The sequence below is a fragment of the Theropithecus gelada genome, chromosome 6 (assembly GCF_003255815.1).
Source record: "Theropithecus gelada isolate Dixy chromosome 6, Tgel_1.0, whole genome shotgun sequence".
NCBI lineage: Eukaryota > Metazoa > Chordata > Mammalia > Primates > Cercopithecidae > Theropithecus > Theropithecus gelada.
In genome coordinates this window covers 115,537,861-115,558,672 of record NC_037673.1, presented here as the reverse complement: position 1 = coordinate 115,558,672, position 20,812 = coordinate 115,537,861, and the positions used below count along the sequence as shown (strand labels likewise).

Below are 20,812 nucleotides of genomic sequence, written 5' to 3'. Positions count from 1 at the left end.
AATACATATCTTATTTTTATCTTAAGGCTGTAGGGAAGTACAAAATTAAATAGTGTTGGTAAAAGGACTTTACAAATTGCAAAGTTATAATTTCAGAAATAACACCAGGGCTTTGATATAGTACCATTTGCTACAGCATGGAATTCAACATAATGCTGCTCTCTTTCAGATTGAAAGGGGTATGCCAGTGGCAAGGCTATATCATATTCATCTCTGCAGGAATTTCTAGGTTGGTATGATTAAATTCAAAGGATATTTATTTTAGAATTCTGACTCATTTCTGTTAACTCATACATATACTATTTCAGTGATTTACTTTTGTTTTGAGAATTACTAGATTTTCCCCTAATTCATTTGTTCTCCATTCCTTTCTCCACCAACTCCCACCCCCACAAACAGTAAACTAAAAACAGATGTTCTTCTTTTTCTTTTATGAGATAGGCTCTCACTCTATCACCCAGACTGGAGTGCAGTAGTGCAATCTTGGCTTATTGCAGCCTCGACCTCCTGGGCTCAAGCAATCCTCCTGCCGCAGCCTCCCGGGTAGCTGGTACCACAGGTGCAAGCCACCATGCCCAGCTGATTTTTTGGTTTTTGTAGAGACAGGGTTTTGCCGAGTTGCCCAGGCTAGTCTCAAACTTCCGGCCTCAAGTGACCCTCCTCCCTCGCCTCCTAAAGTGCTGGGATTACAGGCAGGCGCCGCTGCACCCGGCTCTGAAAACAGATGTTTATAGAAGAACCAATGGTCATTTTTGTGTTCCAGATCTGTTAAAAGTTTACAGTACAATCAAAGGGATTTGAAAAGATCTCATGGAGCTATTCCAGCTTTAGTAAAGGCTATATATAGGAAAATGATGGCTCATTTTATTTGCTGCCCCTTCTGAAATCAGGCAAACAGTAGGTATTTGTAAGACACACTTGAATGCCTGTTTTTTAAAAAATCAAAATCACATGAAATAATACCACCATTTATTTAAAATCTTTGTTTTTATCTCTGACTTTTTCATAATATAGCCATGCTCTCTCTCTCATATATATATATGTATATACACATACCTATACACATATATGTGAATGTGTACTTGATACCTTGATGTGGTACTTTAAACATAGCACGAACAAAACAGAATTCTTGGTATCCCATTTTGCCACCCCTCTCCTCCAGACATGTTGATCACCCCAGTCTTCTCTATCTCATGTGATGATACCATTATCACTCAGTTACTCCAGTCCAAAATCTATGTTTCCCATGATTCTCTTTCATTTAGCCTATATGTTTAAACCATCAGCTAATCTCTTGACTTTAAAACATATTTAATCTGTGCATTTCTTTCCATCTGTTTTCATCCTATTACAAAGCAATATCTGTCTCTCTCTCTCTCCCCCCCTATACGCACACACACACACACACACACGCACACACACACACAAACTTTTTGCCATTTAAGAGTAAGTTGCAGACATGCTACTTCATTATCCCAAAATACTTCAGTGTTTAATTCCCAAATACAAGGACATTCTGTTATACCGTTATAATTTTTTAAATAAATAAACATAGATATACTACTATAATCTATAGATTTTGTTCAGCAATCTCTAATTGTCCAAGTAAAATATACTCACTTCAAGCTACCCTAAACCTGCAGAACAAGCTTAAGCAATGTGTTGTACCTAGCACAGAATGATTGGTTCATAGATAGCACCATTATAGTCTCACTTCTCCTAATAATTTATATGATATCTTTTCTTTTCTTTTTTTCAGACAGAGTCTCGCTCTGTTGCCCAGGCTGGAGTGCAGTGGCATGATCTTGGCTCATTGCAACTTCTGCCTTCCGGGTTCAAGCAATTCTTGTGCCTCAGCCCCTGGAGTAGCTGGGATTACAGGCGTGCACCACCACGCCTGGCTAATTTTTCTATTTTTAGTAGAGACAGCGTTTCACCATGTTGGCGAGGCTGGTCTCAAACTCCTGACCTCAAGTGATCCTCCTGCCTTGGCCTCCCAAAGTGCTGAGATTACAGGTGTGAACCACTGTGCCCAGCCTATGTAGTACCCTTATGAAAATACATGAAAGGAAGTGGGGGCTTGGTTCTGTATACCACTGCCTTCTGTCAAATCTTTCACTAGTAACTTAAAATATCTGGTTCTTAGCTTCTTTAAGTATAAGGTTATACAAGATTATCATTGAGGAGCCCAGTGGTTCTAGAATTTCATAATTATATAAGGATGGTTTGTGTCCCCATATTTTAGTCTCAGACTGAATTCTAGCACCATTCTGAGGCTCTTTGTTAATAGTTAGGTTCACTACATGAAGGGCGGGTTGTTGGAAGACAGTTCTTAATTTTAAGGTTCTTTCAGGCTACCATAGAAACTCACGTACAGGGTTGTTGCTCTGGAGGAAGCAGATGAGCAAAAGTGCCTCTTTCTGCTCAAGGATCTTGACTCTGTATACTGATTATGGAACTTGAACATTAAAACCCAAAATCTACTAATAATTATTTTCCAACATTTTCTCTCAAGGCTTTAAGGATAAAAAGCAAAAGGCAACTGCCAGGATGCTTTTAAATGAAGTTATACTTCTGTCTACACTTCAATTCAAAACAGAATAATTCAAAAGGAGAGATAAATTCAGGGCTTATGACTTTTAGTTATTGGCTAGAATGAGGAGATAACAGATGACATGTTAGACCAAGGTGCTTCCTAGGGCTCAAAATTTCAAGAGGGGATGTTCCTCAAGGAATTCCAAGGTTGAGATTTTTATCTCCTTAGATAGTTTAACATACAGAACAATATCCATAAGCCTAGACTATTGATATCAGCTTTGGAATCCCTGATGAGAGGTAGTGTGAGTTGCCACAGACAAATAGGAGGCTATCTTCCATTACCTCTTTGTGGTGCCTTCCCATCTGTTGTCTCTGACCTTTGCTTTTCTCTCACTCGCTCCTCATTTCTTACCCCTATTGACAAATGTTTTATTTAGCATTATAGATGTTACGGGAAGTCAGGGAGCCCGAACAGAGTGACTGGCTAAAGCCGCAGTGGAAGAACATAAATTGTGAAGATTTCATGGACATTTATTAGTTCCCCAAATTAATACTTCTATAATTTCTTACACCTGTCTTTACTGCAATCTCTGAACATAAATTGTGAAGATTTCATGGACACTTATCACTTCCCCAATCAATACCCTTGTGATTTCCTATGCCTGTCTTGACTTTAATCTCTTAATCCCGTCATCTTCGTAAGCTGAGGAGGATGAACGTCACCTCGGGACCCTGTGATGATTGCGTTAACTGCATAAATTGTTTGTAGAGCATGTGTGTTTGAACAATACTGGGCACCTTGAAAAAAGGAACAGGATAACAACAATGTTCAGGGAACAAGGGAGATGGCCTTGGACTCTGACTGCTGGTGAACCAGGCGGAACAGAGCCATATTTCTATTCTTTCAAAAGCAAATAGGAGAAATATCACTGAATTCTTTTTCTCAGCAAGGAATATCCCTGAGAAAGAGAATGCGCCCTGAGGGTAGGTCTATAGACGGCCACCTCAAGGCGGCCACCTTTTACTGTCGGAGCCAAAGGGATGAAATAAGCCCTGGTCTCCTGTAGTGCTCCCAGGTCTATTAGGATGAGGAAATTCCTGCCTAATAAATTTTGGTCAGACAGGTTGTCTGCTCTCAAACCCTGTCTCCTGATAAGATGTTATTAATGACAATGTGTGTCCGAAACTTCATTAGCAATTTTAATTTCGCCCCATCTGGAGGTCCTGTGATCTCGCCCTACCTCCACTTGCTTTGTGATATTTTATTACCTTGTGAAGTATGTGATCTCTGTGATCCACACCCTGTTCGTGCACTCCCTGCCCTTTTGAAAATTGCTAATAAAAACTTGCTGGTTTTACAGCTCGAGGAGCATCACAGAATCTGCCAACGTGTGATGTCTTCCCCGGACACCCAGCTTTAAAATTTCTCTCTTGTACTCTTTCCTTTTATTTCTCAAACCAGCCGAGACGCTCGGGAAATAGAAAAGAATCCACAATAAATATCAGGGGGCTGGTTTTCCCCTGACAATAGATAATTATTTTATTATTATTCCAGTCTCCTAATGCCAAACATTTTCAGTAAATAATCTTCATTCTCATCCCTCTGGGTAATTACAAAAGTAAACTTCTTTAACATAGTTCTATCATAGCACAAGTGGGAGGAAGAAAGAGAAGGAGGAGATGGTTCTTCCTACTGGTCCTAAAAATGCTCTTGAGTGATAGCTATATAATCAAGGGTAATATTAAAACATTTAAGAATCAGTACCACTTAGGATTCATCTGACCAATTGTAGTGGATGCAAATAGCAGAGCTGGATTAGGGTTCTAGAGGCCTCCTTCTGTGCTAACCTTTCCTCTTTGGTGCTGGATCAAAAGTTGGAAAAGTGGGGCTCCAGGCAGGAGATACTGTAAATCAGGTTTTTGGTCACATCTGTGCACATTCGTTGATTATCAGGTCTGTGTTCAATGGTCTCAAGATGTAACTTCTCCAAATCTTTTCTTCCTCCATATCAGCAACCACTTCCAAGTTAAAGATATATCTGCTCCTTATGGGTTGGAGTGTAGTAGCAGATTTTTAAAAAAATCTTTAAAAAAAAATTTTACTAAAAATACAGATGGGATCTTGCTGTGTTGCCCAGTCTCGTCTTGAACTCCTGGGCTCAAGCGATCATCCCACTTTGGTCTCCCAAAGTGCTGGGATTATAAATATGAACCATGGTGCCTGGTTTAGTAGTAGATTTTATTAGGTGTTTTAAAATTTTGTTTACATTGGTCTTGGCATACAAATGTTTTATGGTTTTATTAATCAAATAAACATTTTTTGTTTATGCTTTTGTTGCACTGCCTTTATGGTTATAAAGACCTTTCCTATAGAGATATCAAACAAATACTAAGGTATATTTTTTCTGAATTTACAAAATATGATTTTTTTTTTTTTTTTTTTTCAGATGAAGTCTCACTCTGTTGCCAGGCTGGACTGCAGTGGCATGATCTGGGCTCACTGCAACCTCCACCTCCCAGGTTCAACTAATTCTTCTGCCTCAGCCTCCTGAGTATCTTGGACTACAGGTGTGTGCCACCATGCCCGGCTCATGTTTTGTATTTTTAGTAGAGATGGGGTTTCACCACGTTGGCCAGGATGACCTTGAACTCCAGACCTCGTGATCCACCCACCTCAACCTCCCATGCTTGGCCTGGTAGTATCATTTTTAAATTCAACTTTTTCTCTGTGACCTTTTTTTTTTTTTTTTTTTTAATGTCATGTGTAGTTCTAACTTGCTTTTTATCCAAAGATTCCATTTTCCCAACATCATACTTTTTTTTCACTGTTTTAAAATTTTTTAATTTTAAGGAATCCTTGTCTAAAACAAAAAAAAATTAATAAAATCATAGGTTTATTTCAATATTTGAAAATATCTTCAGTAACATTCCACTCAGCAGGTAGATAACCAAAAGTTTTTGCCTAAGGAAGGGTGCAAATGGAATTTAACATTGTCTTACTGTACTATGTAGAATACAAACTGTGAAGACAAGGAAATTTAAAAATTCCATTTTTTTTCTCTTACATCATTTTTGCTGAAGAACTGCTCACTTAACATCCTAGGAACAATCTTGTTGAGATTTGTCACCACTATGTAAAAGGGATGAAACTTTATCCTAAGCATAATGAATGTGACACTGCCTACATCCATCCTGTGGGACAGCTAAAAGAATGAGCCCCAGCATCACACATGCCAACCAGTCTACCAGAGCAATCATCCATATAACTATGGAATTTCCAATTCTGGAAATGGCTCATAGCAAAACTGAATTTTCTATTCTGTTCATCATATGGGTGAAACCACTGTCAGTAGAGAACAGAAGGGGAGCTGCATGGTTAGGCTGCACCAAAGACATTTTGCTTTTATGAATACGCTGAAGAAAAATGACCTTTGGTGCCATGTGGCTTGCACTTCTCTCCAGCAAGACAGCCTAGCTCCCTCAACCCCACTGTGTGTCTAGGAAAAGATAGTAAAAACATTTCCTTGAGAGGTAAAGACTACAAGGAAGCTACAAGCTCACTGTGCACAGGTGAGAAAGAAGGACCATCTGTAGATTATTTTTCTATCTGAACAGACATTTATGTTTTGAATTCTTTATTTCCAACAATTCCTTTCATTATCTTTTGCTGGGCCCAAGGATATTGAAGCCATCCATCACTTTACTTGTCTTCCAAGTTCATCAGTGCCTGCACAACATGGTAACAACAAAGTTAAAGACATTCCACTCTTCCAGAAAAGGGAAAAGCTGGATAGCCACATAAGAAGGATCACCAGGATGAAAATAAACAAGATAACCAAGTTACCACCTCCAAGGTCAGCTTCAATGGCCACAGTTAGGTATTTGCGGATTCCAGCAATTCTATTTCAACTATCAATACAATCGTATTCAAAAAGATGAGGAAGATGATGAAGTTTGTGAAGAGAGGACACCCAAGGACCCATCCGATCCACAAAGAAAGAGGTGACCTCTGACTGCAGCGCACATGAAGCCTGCTCAACAGCCTCTGCGCATGTGAAATCTGTCGTATACGTTGAGCCTTTACAGAGAAGCACACTAGCTGGTGTTGATTTCCCAACATAAGTTTCTTCTGGCGGGAAGGATCAAGTAACTCCCTGATAGCGTGCCACGGCACAGCTTGACTCAAGCCTTGCAAATGCTAGATGAGAAAGTATCGATGAGACATAAACGAATGGCGTCAACTAGGGGCAGCTGCATCTGCCCTTCTTGGTGATAACTGGCCACGTCTGCTCAGCCCAGGTTCTCTTCGACCACTCAGTGCTAACTTCACGCTTCCGCCTCCAGCTCTGGCGCCCCCTGAGCCCCACTTCCCACACGCAGGATGAGCTCAGGGCCGGCCCCCAGCCTCACTGCACCCCATTCCCAGCCCCAGCCCTAGCCCAGGATTGGGCCCAGCCACGCTCAGGTGAGCCGTCTCACTCCGCCCAGCCGACCATGTGTAGATTTTAAGTTTTTTTTTTTTTTCTTTTTTTTTTTTAACTGGAGAAATCTATCACACACCAGAAAAAAAAAATTGTATCCTCCTCTAAAAAAAAAAAAGGTCATGCCAAAAAATCAGATTCATAATAGAAAAGGAAGTATACCTCCAAAGTAGGCAAAATTATGTTTTATGTTTTAAAAACATGCAAAATAATTTCATGATGAAATACCTTGATTTGCATGTGACTTAGAACTTATTTCATATTAACCAGATTCAGTTGCTGTGATAAATCTATTATGTGTTTTAGAAAATCTATTTTTAAAAAATATGTATTTTTAAGCCAGAAGATAAACTTGGCATTTGTGCATCCATGTGTAAGCTAGCCTGCTTGGTATCATGCAGCCAAGATACTAAAAGATTAATAAAATTATTTTAAAAATCTCCTGTTACAGACTAACAAATAATATGTTTCCTCAAATTTTCTGGGCTATACTACTTTCTATTAATGCAATCTGAATTTTCAGATATAAATACCAGTCAATGGTTGTTTGTTAAAACTTAAAAGCAATAGGGTTGGGAGGACCTTTGCAATATTCATCATTAAATCATAAGTATAGTTATTCTGGACCATAGTAAGTGGAATGCCCTAACTTTTCTTAGTTCAAACTCTGCAAATTGATTCTAAAGTTTATAATCATGCCCTTTTATGTGCTTTAACTGGACGTACTGACTTTGTGGTGTATACTTTGTAAGAGAGCAGGTAACTCCAGCACAGAAGAAACCATGTAATGCAGAACTGGGGAAGACTTCAGTGGCACTGTTCTATTTTTATTGATCCAGACCATTGCTTTCAATCCTGCACTGAGGCCTCCTTGGACGTCGGTTTCTAATGTGTTACTGACTGTCACACAGTCCCCAGGTTGTACTTTGAGAAGACTGCAGCAGTAATAAAATATGGATGGTGCTGGCTTCTCTCTCTACTCTCCACCTCCAATAGTGTGGAAATACGACTGACAGGCACAAGCCTCAATCTTCTCTCTCTGGGTCTGTCTGTCCCCATTCCTTAATAAAAGTAGGCGGGCCTCCTTTCGAAGTTCAGAGAGCATGACTTTGATATTTTCTGCTAGTGTCATAAGCTGTAAACATGTAGATTTCCCAAGGAAGTGACATTCTTCAGTTAATTTTCTATTGGCGGCACCATCTTTTGTTTCCTCGATTGCTTCTTCCCAATTGAAGTCCTTAGATCAGTAATGCATGTACTGTAAGGATGAAAACATTCCTTCCTGAGTTCAGCTTGAATTTTATCACAGATGATTTCAGCCTTTTCTTAGAATTATATTTTGGTTGTAAGAACTTTAACACCTCCGACAGGTCTCTCCTGCTTGCCCCGGCCATGTCGATGAGCATGTTGTCTAGGTCAAAGAAAGAGGCCAGCATGTGGCTCATCCCCGTAGCCCCCATGGCTCCTGTCACCCTTGCACGTGTGAAGCGGGCATCCCGGCAATGTCATACTTTTAATAATATGTGATTTTTTTTCATTGATGGGTATTAAATTTTTTTTTATCATGTTTTAGGTTGTTCTGTGTACTGTAATAAATTCTCTTCAAGAGTTATCTATTTTTTTCAATTGATTAGTCTTAATTACCATATCTTTATATGCCTATCTGGGAAAGAATAAAATGCCCTCTAGAATTGTGCAACATGGAAGCCTTGTCTAGAAGAAACTGACAGTGTTGAATTTTACCTAAGTTCTGTGCTCCTGGAAAAGAGCAAAGATGGAGAAATCCCCCACCCTTTTGTGTTTCAGAAAGGCCTTGCTGAAAAGAAGCACCTTTCCCCATATAATTTAGATAAAACTCATGTATACTGCCTTGTTCACCTATGACAAGGCCAGAAACAGACTCCAAATTCCCACTCTTTGCCTCATAAATGATTAACTAAACTTGTTTGTACTAATGATCAGTGGGAACAAAATGCTTGTTAATCACACTTTGGTTAAGTTATTCTGTCTATTCCCCAGGTCCTTGAACCTTGGCCCATCCTCAGTCTGAGTCAGCATGTAACCCCTCTTCAACAGCAGCTCTGGAGAGAAGGCTGACTTCAGGGTAAAACATTCTTTAACCCCATTCTCTTATCCCACTTGCCCACATCCAAATCTTTCTAATCTAGTTTACTCCTCTCTATAAGAGAAAACCTCTTTTCACCTAACTCTTGAGAAGCTTGCAGGTATTATGGCAAATAGTTCCTATTATTGCAATAGCTCTCCTTCTCCTATTGAAAGAGACCCTTTTCCTCTTATAATAATCCTTCCAACAAAGTGTGTCCTTACTAAATCTGGATTTGCTTTTCATTTGACAGGACCCACTCGTTACCTTTTTTTTTTTTTTTTTTTTGAGACGGAGTCTGGCTCTGTCGCCCAGGCTGGAGTGCAGTGGCCGGATCTCAGCTTACTGCAAGCTCCGCCTCCCGGGTTTACACCATTCTCCTGCCTCAGCCTCCCGAGTGGCTGGGACTACAGGCGCCCGTCACCGCGCCCGGCTAGTTTTTTGTATTTTTTTAGTAGAGACGGGGTTTCACCGGGTTAGACAGGATGGTCTCGATCTCCTGACCTCGTGATCCGCCCGTCTCGGCCTCCCAAAGTGCTGGGATTACAGGCTTGAGCTACCGCGCCCGGCCTCGTTACCTTTTATAAAATTTTTTTTCTTTCCTATTCTCAAATAAGAAAAAATTATTTTGCCATCTCTGGCCCCCCACCTGATTTAGGTTTTTAAAAAACTTTTTGGAGGTATAACTTACATACATACAAATGTATGTATAACTTGCATATATTTAAAAGGTAAAATTTGGCGATATTTGACAGATGTATAACCCCTGTGAAACTTGTATTACACAATGTATGGAACATTTCTGTCACCTCTGTTTTCTGGAGCCACTTTGCATATAACCCCACTTCTGCCCTTGGCTCTATGCAACCACTGATCTGTTCTCTGTCAGTATATGCTAGTTTGCATTTTCTAGAACTTTTTATGTGTGGAATTATATGGTGTGTCTGGCTTCTTTCACTCAGCACAACGATTTTGAGATTCAACAATATTGTTGCAGTTATTAGTAGTTAATTCCTCTTTTGTTATTGGGTATTATTCCATTTGTATAGATATACCATATTCTTTATCCACTGATCTACTGATGAATATTTCTGATTTTTCCCCCAGTTTTAAGATGGCCATAAGCTGAATGTTTGTGTCTTCCCAAGATTCATATGTTGAAAACTAATCCCCAATGTGACGGTGTTTGGAGTGGGGGCCTTTGGGAGATGATAGGTCATATGGTTGTTGGGAGGTGAGACCTTTGGAGATAATAGGTCATATGGCTGGAGGCCTCATGAATAGGATTACTGTCCTTATTAAAAAGGCTTCAGAGAGTTCCTCTGCCTCTTCTGTTGTGTGAAGAAACAATGAAAAGATGGCCATCTGTCTATGAACCAGGAAGTGGGACCTCACCAAAAACTGAATCTGCCTGTGGCTTAATCTTAGACTTCCCATCCTCCAAAACTGTGAGGAATAAATTTCTGCAGTATATGGTATTTTTATTGTAGCAGTCCCCACTGAGAGGGATATTGCAAATAAAATTACTATGAACATTTAATTACAAGTGTTTGTGTGAACATGTATTTTCATTTCTTTTGAAGAGGAGTAAAAGGGCTGGGTCCAAAGGTAGGTATATATTTGAATCCTAAGAAACTGCCATAGTACTACCATTTTACATTTTCACCAGCAGTGAATAAACCCCTTTTAGGATTGAATTAACATTATATAGTTTGGGAAGAAACAACGTGGGAGTGATATTCAGTTTTCTATAGAGGCAAATGCTATACACTTTTAGTTATTAAAAACGTTCACATCACTTAGTGAAGTTGGTTTTTCTTTTTTTTTAATTTTTAATTCCTTCATATCATCCTTGTGCAGGGGCCATGTTAATCTCTGTATCATTCCAATTTTAGTATATGTGCTGCTGAAGCGAGCACACTCTGAAGTTTTATGTCTTTTCATCCCATAGGTCTTATTAATTTCCTATTAGGATTAGTCCTAAGTATTTCATGTTTCTATTATGGAAGATAACTTTTGTTTTAGTTTATGTTTTAACTGCCCACAATTATCTTTTTTAAAACTATAAATATTTTTCAGATTGGTTTTAGATTTGCAGAAAAATTGTGAAGATAGTAGAGAAAGTTACTACATATCCAGTATCCAGTTTCTCTATTATAAACATCTTAAGTTAGTCTTGTACATTTATCATAATTTATGAGCCAATATTAATACATTATTGTTAACTAAAATCCATACTTTATTCAGTTGTCCTTTGTTTTTACCTAATGTCCTCTTTCTGTTCCAGGATTCCATCCAAGGTACCACATTATATTTGCTAATCACGTGTTCTTTGGCTTCTCTTGTTTGTGATGGTTTCTCAGACTTTTGTTTTGCTTTGTTCTTAATAACCTTGACAGTTTTGAGCAGTAGTGATAAGATAATTTATAGAATACCCCACAATTGGGATTTGTCTGGTGTTTTTCTCATAATTAGACTGGGGTTATGGGTTTTGGAAGTAAGACCACAGAGACCAATTGCCATTTTCATCACATGGTACAAGGGCACACACTACCATCATGACTTATAGTGCTCATGTTGACCATGAGTTAGTGTTTGTCAAATTTTTCCACTGAAAAATTACTCTCTTCCCACCCCCTTTCCATTCTGTATTCTTTGGAAGAAAGTTACCATGCACAGACCACTCTTAGGGAGTGAGGAATTATGTTCCCCCTCCTTGAGAATGGAGTACCTACATAAATTACTTGGGATTCTTCTGCATGGGAGATTTGTTTTTCCTCCCACATTTATTTATTCAATTATTTATTTATATCACTATAAACTCATGGGTTTTCATTTTACACATTGGGTTATAATCCAATATTTCTTTTTTTTTTTTTTTCTTTGAGACAGTGTCTTGCTCAGACCGGAGTACACTGGCGCAATCACGGCTCCCGGCAGCCTCAACCTCCTGGGCTCAAGCAATCCTCCCACCTCAGCCTCCCAAGTAGCTGGGACTACAGGTGCATGCTATTATACCCAGCTAATTTTTTAAATTTTTTGTGGAGACAAGGTCTCACTATGTTTCCCAGGCTGGTCTGGAACACTTAGGCTCAAGCAATTCTCCTACCTTGGTTTCCCAAAGTGCTGGCATGAGCCACTGTGCCCAGACTCAGTATTTATTAAACTATTTTGTGGCTCAAATTGTTCCAGCATTGGTCACTGGGAGCTCTTTCCATTGGCTTCTCTGTCCCTTTGATGTACCTCCATCATTATGCTTTTGAATGATTTAAAATTATGTTTATTTTTATACTTTCTTACTTTCTGGCACTACAAGATTCTCAAGCCTTATCTTGTTTATTTCCTGCCCCATTTTTAGAATTGACCATTTCTCCAAAGAACGCTTGTTCCTTTAATTAAACAGCATTAAATATAAACTAATATATTTCAGTATATTAGAAACCAAGATCTGAGCTAGGCATGGTGGCTCATGCCTGTACTCCCAGCACTTTGGTAGGCTGAGGCAGAAGGATCACTTGAATCCAGGAATTTAAGGCTGCAGTGAGCCATCATCATGACACTGTACTCCAGCCTGGGTGATAGAGTGAGACTCTGCCTCAAAAATAAAATAAAATAAAATAAAACAAAATAAAATAAAATAAAATAAAATAAAATAAAATAAAATAAAATAAATAACTGAATAGCTTTCCATGTTTCCAAGACAGTTTTAATCACATTTAATCTTTTAATGTTTGAAATTATGCATTTGCAGAATTACTTGAGCCTAGAGTATACTGGAGGCAGTTCTTTGACACATTTTTCAAGGTATTGGTCTATTCAGGGCTTCTATTTTGTTCCTGAGTCAAGTTTTGAAGCTAAAATTTCCAGAAAATCATGAGGAGAGCCAGAAGTCTTGAAAAATTGAGTTAATATAAAGTATAGGAAATGAAAGTAGCTCAGTGCCTTCTCAGCAGTTTTTCTTTGTACTTAATACTGCTAACTTCTAGAACTATTTGTTTCTATTCAGTGCTTTTAAGGAGACAGACAAGTTCCTTGGCATTGGACATCTTTGTTAATGATTCCAATTTATAAATTCTGAAAGTTACTATTGTGTGACCGTGACCAAGGTACTTAATCTCTCTCTTTTTTTTTTTTTTTGAGATGAAGTCTTGCTCTGTCGCTCAGGCTGGAGTGCAGTGGCAAGATCTCGGCTCACTGCAACCTCCACCTTCCAGGTTCAAGCAATTATCCTGCCTCAGCCTCCGAGTAGCTGGGATTACAGGTGCCTGCCATCACACCCGGATAATTTTTGTAGTTTTAGTAGAGACTGGGTTTTGCCATGTTGGCCAGGCTGGTCTCGAACTCCTGGCCTCTAGTGGTCCTCCTGTCTTGGCCTCCCAAAGTGCTGGGATTACGGGTGTGAGCCACTGTGCCTGGTGTTACTTAACCTCTCTGTTCTTTAGTCTTTCTCTTTGTAGAGGTAAACATAATATTTACCTTATAGGGTTAATCCTAAGATTATGAGATAGTTTTAGGATTACATGTAAAGTGGTTAGTATAGTGTCTGACAAATGGAGAGTTTTTTTTTTTTTGGAGACGGAGTCTCGCTCTGTCACCCAGGCTGGAGTGCAGTGGCATGATCTCGGCTCACTGCAAGCTCTGCTGCCTGGGCTCCTGCGTAGCTAGGACTACAGGTGCCCGCCACTATACCCGGCTAATTTTTGTATTTTTTTTAGTAGAGACGGGGTTTCACTATGTTAGCCAAGATGGTCTCGATCTCCTGACCTCGTGATTCACCCGCCTCGGCCTCCCAAAGTGCTGGGATTACAGGCATGAGCCACCGCGTCCGGCGAAAGTTTTCATAAATGTTCTTCTTGCTAAGACTTACTGAACTATTAATTAAATTATATTTTTCTAGACTGATTAAACAATTGTATCTGCCAAGGCCTTTGTAGCTATTTAGACATTCTAGTTTTAATCATTTTGCATCATATTTTTCCAGTTCAATTACTTACTGCCTCAGTTCAACATCTTGTAGAATTTAGGACTACAAAAGGGGAGGAAAAACAAAGGAAAGAAGAGTGGTTGTGGTAATGAATTACTGCTGTGTTGAAAATGTCCCCCAAGTTGGATTGTGGTACATTAAAAAACAGTAGCAATATGTCATCTAACAAAAACAAAGAGCCATCAATTTAAAAAATGGAAGAGAGAAATGTAAGTTATATTGTTTTCATATGATAAAAACCTCATCACTTTAGGTAACTTGCAATGGTTCTCAACTTTGGTGCTCATCTGATTACCTAAGGAGTGACAAATTCTGTTTCATTAGGTTTGAGGTAGAACCTAGAACTTTATGAACAGGTATGAATGCTCTAGAGAAACCTTCGAACACCTCAAAGATGGAGAACAATCTGTGGAGTAGAAAACTCAATAGGTTTGAAGTCAGGAGGCTTGAATTTTCTACCTGGTCATTTTCCTCTCTGAGTTTTAGCTTTCTCATCCGTAGAAGTAAAATCTTAGATTACATCAGTGGTTTTCAATTCAAGCTACAAGACAGATTTCCTAGAAGTACTGATGCCTGCAAGTTTCCCCCATACCAGGTTCTAATTTAATTGGCCTGGGGGTTCCTCACGTGATTCCAATGTGAGCCAGGCTAGAGGATTACTGTGCTACACAATCTTTAAATTCCATTCTTGTTTGAGAATTAGATGATTCTAGTAATGGAGTTAATTTGTATTTCATTCAGATAGTTAAGTTAAATTCCCAGTCATCAGAATTTGGTTTTAAAATTTTAATTATTAAACTCCCAGTAGGAATATTTAATTCAAAATATAAAATTGGCTGGGTGTGGTGACTCACGCCTGTAATCCCAGCACTTTGGGAGGCCAAGGCAGGCAGGTAACTTGAGGTCAGGAGTTTGAGACCAACCTGGCCAACATGATGAAACCCTGTCTCTACTAAAAATACAAAAATTAGCTGGGCATGGTGGTGTGCACCTATAGTCCCAGCTACTCAGGAGGCTGAGGCAGGAGAATGGCTTGACCCCAGGGGAAATCAAGCCACTGCACTCCAGCCTAGGTGACAGAGTGAGACTCTGCCTAAAAAATATATATATATAAATTTATATAATATACAATATATAAATTTATATAATATATAATATATAATATATATTTACATAATATTATATATATCCTGTTATAAAACTGATTGGTGAAACAAACAAATCCAAGCAAATAAAGTGCTTTAAAAAATAATCCCTGTATTCACCAAGATAGAGAAAGAAAAAAGAAAAAAAGAAAAAAAAATCCTTTGCTGGGTGCAGCAGTTGGTGCCTATAATTCCCACTAATCAGGAGGTAGAAAGATTGCTTGAGGCCAGGAGTTCTAGTTCAGCCTAGGAAACATTCCTCTAAAAAAAATTCCTGCAGGCAGAAAACTAAGATTATTTTAAGATTATATATTCTATGTACGGATAAGAAATAATATAGTGGGTCTTCACATGTGAAAAGAAGACGTAATAAATATCCAATTTAATTAACCTAGAATTTTAAGAAAATGTAAAAGCAACACTGCACAGCCAAAAAATACAAAAATTAGAACAGATCCCTGAGGAAAATCAGGCAGAAAAAGACATTTTTATAGATAGCTAGTGTCAGGAAACTTAAAGAAACAAAAAGACAAGAATTATACCAATGGTATAAACTAATGAAGAAATGGTTCAGGACATATTGGTGACAATTTGGGTGAAAGGGTGAAAGGCATGAAGCTGTGAAGGAAGTCCCTGCCCTGAGAAAAACTATCTCAGCCTGGAGGTTGACAGAAAGAAGGACATCTCTCGATCAGCAACAAAGTCACTTAAGAATAATTTATATATAAAAATAATCACGATAGGTGTACGTGAGGACCTTGCATTAAATATTAGCATCGCTGGACTCACTACTAATTCACATTAAAAAATTAGAAATATGACTGGGCATGGTGGCTCATGGCTGTAATCCCAGCACTTTGGGATGCTGAGGCAGGCAGATCACCTGAGGTCAGGAGTTCAAGACTAGCTTGGACAGCATGGTGAAACTCTGTCTCTACTAAAAATACAAAAATCAGCCAGGTATGGTGGCACACACCTGTAATCCCAGCTACTTGGGAGGCTGAGGGAGGAGAATGGCTTGAACCTGGGAGGCAGAGGTTACAGTGAGCTGAGATCATGCCACTGCATTTCCCGCCTGGGTGACAGAGCAAGGCTCCATCTCAAAAAAGAAAAAAAAAAAAAAAGAAATACATTATTAAGGAAAGGTCAGCAAGCAAACCAAATAATGGAATTAATAGAAACTATCTTCTACTTACATAACTTGGTATTAATCAGACCATTGTTAGATTTTGATGTCTAGTTAATGTTCCATATTCTTCTTCTAAAAATAGTGTTTACATGTCATTGTGTAGAATATTTGTAAGATATAAGAAAACCACACCCAGACCTTTAATCTCAGTATCTTGATAGAAATATTGATTGTTTTGGTATATTTATTTCCATTTTTTTCATACGTAGTTTGTATGAATTTGCAAGCAGGAGTTCCGGTGAGCAAATTTATGGTGGGCAGAATTTTGAGCCCTGTGATCTTTGTCCTCTGGTATAAAACCTTGTGAATATGCTACTTCACAGCAAAAGGGGATTAGGTTTGCTAACCATTTGATTTTAACATACGGAGACTATCCTGGATTATCTGGGTAGAAACGGAAGTGGAAAAGGAAGGCAGAGAGTTGGTTAGAAAGATGTGATGGAAAAAGGGGCAGGAGAGATTCCGAACATGAGAAGGACTCAACCTGCCCCTGCTGGCTTCACAGATGGAGGATGGGGGCCATGAGCCAGAGAACGTGGGTTACCTCTAGAAGCTGAGACTAGCCTTTAGCTGACAGTCACCAAGAAAATAACCACCACAGGGAACTGAATTCTGCCAACACCTAAATAAGCAAGAAAATAGATTATCCCTTAGAGCCTCCAAGGGAATCCAGCCTGCCAGTATCTAGATTTTAGTCCTGTGGGATGTATGTCAGATTTCTGACATACAGAGTTGTAAGATAAATAATGTATGTATATGTAGGAGGAGGTGGAGGAAAAAAGTATCTGTTAAAAAGCCACTAAATTGACTACTCTGCCTATGGAGTAGCCATTCTTTATTCCTTTACTTTCCTAGTAAACTTGCTTTCACCTTACTCTATGAATTTGCCTCAAACTCTTCTTTGTGTGAGGTCCAATAACTCTCTCTTGGGGTCTGGATCAGGACCCCTTTCCAGTAACATCTTCCTGATGAACCCCAAAGAGGAGACCCTGGACTCAAAGGAAACAGACTGCAGCACCCGATTGGCTGACTTTGGGTGAGTGGTGGGGTAACTGGGTAAAGGATAGGATTGGGTTAGAGGCCCAACTTAGGGGAGTTAGAGTCTCTCCTAAGACAGAGTGGGTTAAAAGCCCCTCTTAATAAAAGGCAAGGATGCTTGACCAAACTTGGAGTCAAGGCTGAACTTAGGAAGGTTAGACTCCTTCCTAAGATTTATGGGGTTAGAGGCCACCCTCTCAGTAAAGTCCCTTTTGGTTAAAAATAGATTTGGTATTATGGGAAGTTAACCACTATTCTCTTCGGATTAATCTGCCTTGCATTCTTTGCTGAAGGCTATGGGTGACAGTGTTAGTCATGTACAGGACCGTGGGGCATGGGGAGCTTTTTCCTCCCCAAAGGGAGAAACTTTAGAGCTGATGGGGCTGCTGGAAAAGATCCCTCTTCAACTGACAAGTGGCTGCCTGAATTTTTGATTCAGTGTCACTGCATTGGGTGGGTCTTTCTCTGGCCTCCCTGGGTGCCTTGCCTTCCCCACCCTGTCTCAGGCAATGCTTTTCTCCCTTTCCTTTCCCTTTCTTTTCTGTTACTCAGAACAAACATCTTGCCCAGAGACCACACATTGAAAAATGTCCTTGGGAGCCTGACCTTGTAACCATGTGGCAGTACTTTTGCTTGGTCTCCCCCTTCCAGGGAACAGGAATTTTGGGGTTCATGTCATAGTTAGCTCTAAAAGTTGTCTTGAGCAGTTAAAACCCATTGCAAGCACAAAATTAGCTGCTTTAGGCTCCTTCTGGGAAAAAGCATCAGAAACTGCCCAGTGCTGTAGTTTAGCGGTTAAGGCTTTATCTTTTCTTAATGGTGGCCGAGGTTCAGGGTTCAATTCCTGGCTTAGGGAATGAGTCCTTTCTGGTTTGTCCGTGTGACCTTCACTATTTGTTGATTCTCTTCCCCTCTACTAACTGTCTTGAATTTTCCTTTCTCTGAGCACAAAAATATTGGCTGTTTGGCCTGGCTAAAGTCATGTAATAAGAGACTTAAAAAGATTTTTTAAAGAGCACTATGGTTAAAAATCAGCTTATTTAAAAGTGGATATTCAAGCTTTAACAGCCTGGGACTCCTTGGGAAAAACAGAGGAGGCACCACAGACACTGTTTTGGGAAAAACCTCTGTTGTCCTCATGAAATCCCTGGAATTGAAAGCAGATAAATCCTTCTCAAAATCTAAAGCTCTGTTCTATTTTGCATTGCCTTATATCATGGTTTTGACTTTTGGGGGAAGCAGAAATTACTTCGCACTATGAGAGAGCTTTGGTGTATAATAACCAGATAGGAAATGTACTTCTGGGGCTGGCTAATGGCGGTTATGGGGAGATAGCTCTTTGCGTGTTTGGATTAGAGAAACATGCCTTTAGCTACCTAAAAGAAATGAAAATGTCCCTACACCCTACTGAGAGATAAGGCTCTCATGAAAGATGGGCTAATCACAGAATGGGCTGATTGGTTTTGTATTGCTTTGCAATGAAATGCATGGCAAAAATCACTGCACTTATTCCACAGCATTTCTCTTTCTTTGGGATACAGGATCTGGTAAAAAAGGAGACCCTTAATTCTGAGGGATGTTTTGCCTTTCAGCTGTGCCTGCTTATCAGGCCATAGAAACTTCATGTTTTCCTGGCCCTGTTCCTCCCAAGGGCTCCACCCTGGAGTCAGTAATTAAAAAACTGGCAAATGAAAAATCTTAAAATTACTGGATCTTCTTCTGTCTATATTTATATGTGATGTGTGTGTGATGTTTATTTATTTATCTTTTTTTCCCCTGAGATGGAGTCTTGCTCTGTCACCCAGGCTGGAGTGCAGTGGCATGATCTCGGCTTACTGCAACTTCCACCTCCTGGGTTCAAGCAATTCTCCTGCCTCAGCCTCCTGAGTAGCTAGCATTACAAGCGCCCACCACCATACCTGGCTAATTTTTGTATTTTTAGTAGAGACGGAGTTTCCCCATGTTGGCCAGGCTGGTCTCGAACTCCTGACCTCATGATCCACCTGTCTAAGCCTCCCAAAGTGCTGGGATTACAGGCATGAGCCACCGTGCCTGGCTGTGTATGTGATGTTTACATATGAAAGAGCTTTCTTTGTTTTAAAAATAATACATGCTTAACTCAAATATTTTGTCAGAAAAGTAAAAACTGTAATGCCTTTTAGTTCACATGACTTTACAAATCTTGGAAATAAAAACAGCTTTACATGCAAGATGTGTAAGGAAAGTGAAATGTGTTTTTTATAAAAGATTGTAAGATGTCGGCCGGGCGCGGTGGCTCACACCTGTAATCCCAGCACTTTGGGAGGCTGAGACGGGTGGATCATGAGGGCAGGAGATTGAGATCATCCTGGCTAATACAGTGAAACCCCACCTCTACTAAAAATACAAAAAAAATTACCCGGGCGTAGTGGCAGGCACCTGTAGTCCCAGCTACTTGGGAGGCTGAGGCAGGAGAATGGCGTGAACCTGGGAGGCGGAGCTTGCAGTGAGCCGAGATTGTGCCACTGCACTCCAGCCTGGGTGACAGAGTGAGATTCCATCTCAAAAAAAAAAAAGATTATAAGATGTCATGGGAATGTAGTTTTTTTGTGTGTGCCTAAAGGGTTACAGGATTGTTTTAAGTTAAGTAAAATAAAGCTGAAGGTTTGAGTAAGTTGTGGAAAGTTTGTGAAAGATTAATCTTGTAAAAGAAATTCTATGTGTGAACATATTGGCTAAAGTTAAAAGGGTATTCAGTTTTTTCATAATTTGAACATTGGAATAGAAGCACGATAGGTTTTTCTTATAGCACTAATCTGTTCTTTAACAAAAATTTGTAAAGATTTATAAAAGGTTCATGAGAATCTTACCTTATGGCCAGACATGAAAATTGGATAGATTTGTCTGTAAAGTTTTATTAAAGATTGGGGTTGACATTAACAGTACACTAATGCAAAGGGTAAAATTTGGCTTTCTCTCTTGAACAAGATTTCCACGTACTATCAAAGAAAAAAGAAAGATTTTTGCTTGCCTTTTAAATAAAATATAGGAAAAAGAAAGGAAAGAAAAAAAAAACTCAGATTGTTTAGAAAGCTAAGTCTTCCCTCTTAATGAATAAAGGTTTTTGCCTTTAAAAATATTTTTAAGTCATCATTTTGCCTGAATGAATAACTTATGGTGGCCTGGGATTGTATTTTGTGATATTGTGTTTTAAACCTTTGATGTCTGACAAACTTTCCAAAATCATACTCTAACTTATGTCTTTTTCTGACCCAATTAATCTTTTAGATATTAGGTCCCCTAAAGTTCTACAGAGACATATTTGGCTTATTTGGTATAAAAATCATGTAG

The 20,812-nt window shown here is 39.2% G+C and overlaps 1 non-coding gene and 2 pseudogenes across 1 annotated transcript; all 3 read right to left on the bottom strand.

The window, feature by feature from the left end:
• Window positions 1–6,261: 6,261 nt before the first annotated feature.
• On the bottom strand, window positions 6,262–7,652 carry LOC112627061 (annotated as a pseudogene).
• An 82-nt stretch (window positions 7,653–7,734) lies between these two features.
• LOC112627060 lies at window positions 7,735–8,482 on the bottom strand (annotated as a pseudogene).
• A 2,459-nt stretch (window positions 8,483–10,941) lies between these two features.
• On the bottom strand, window positions 10,942–11,045 carry LOC112627198. The gene has a single exon (XR_003120059.1). It is a non-coding gene; the product is annotated as a U6 spliceosomal RNA (small nuclear RNA).
• Between the last annotated feature and the right edge of the window lie 9,767 nt (window positions 11,046–20,812).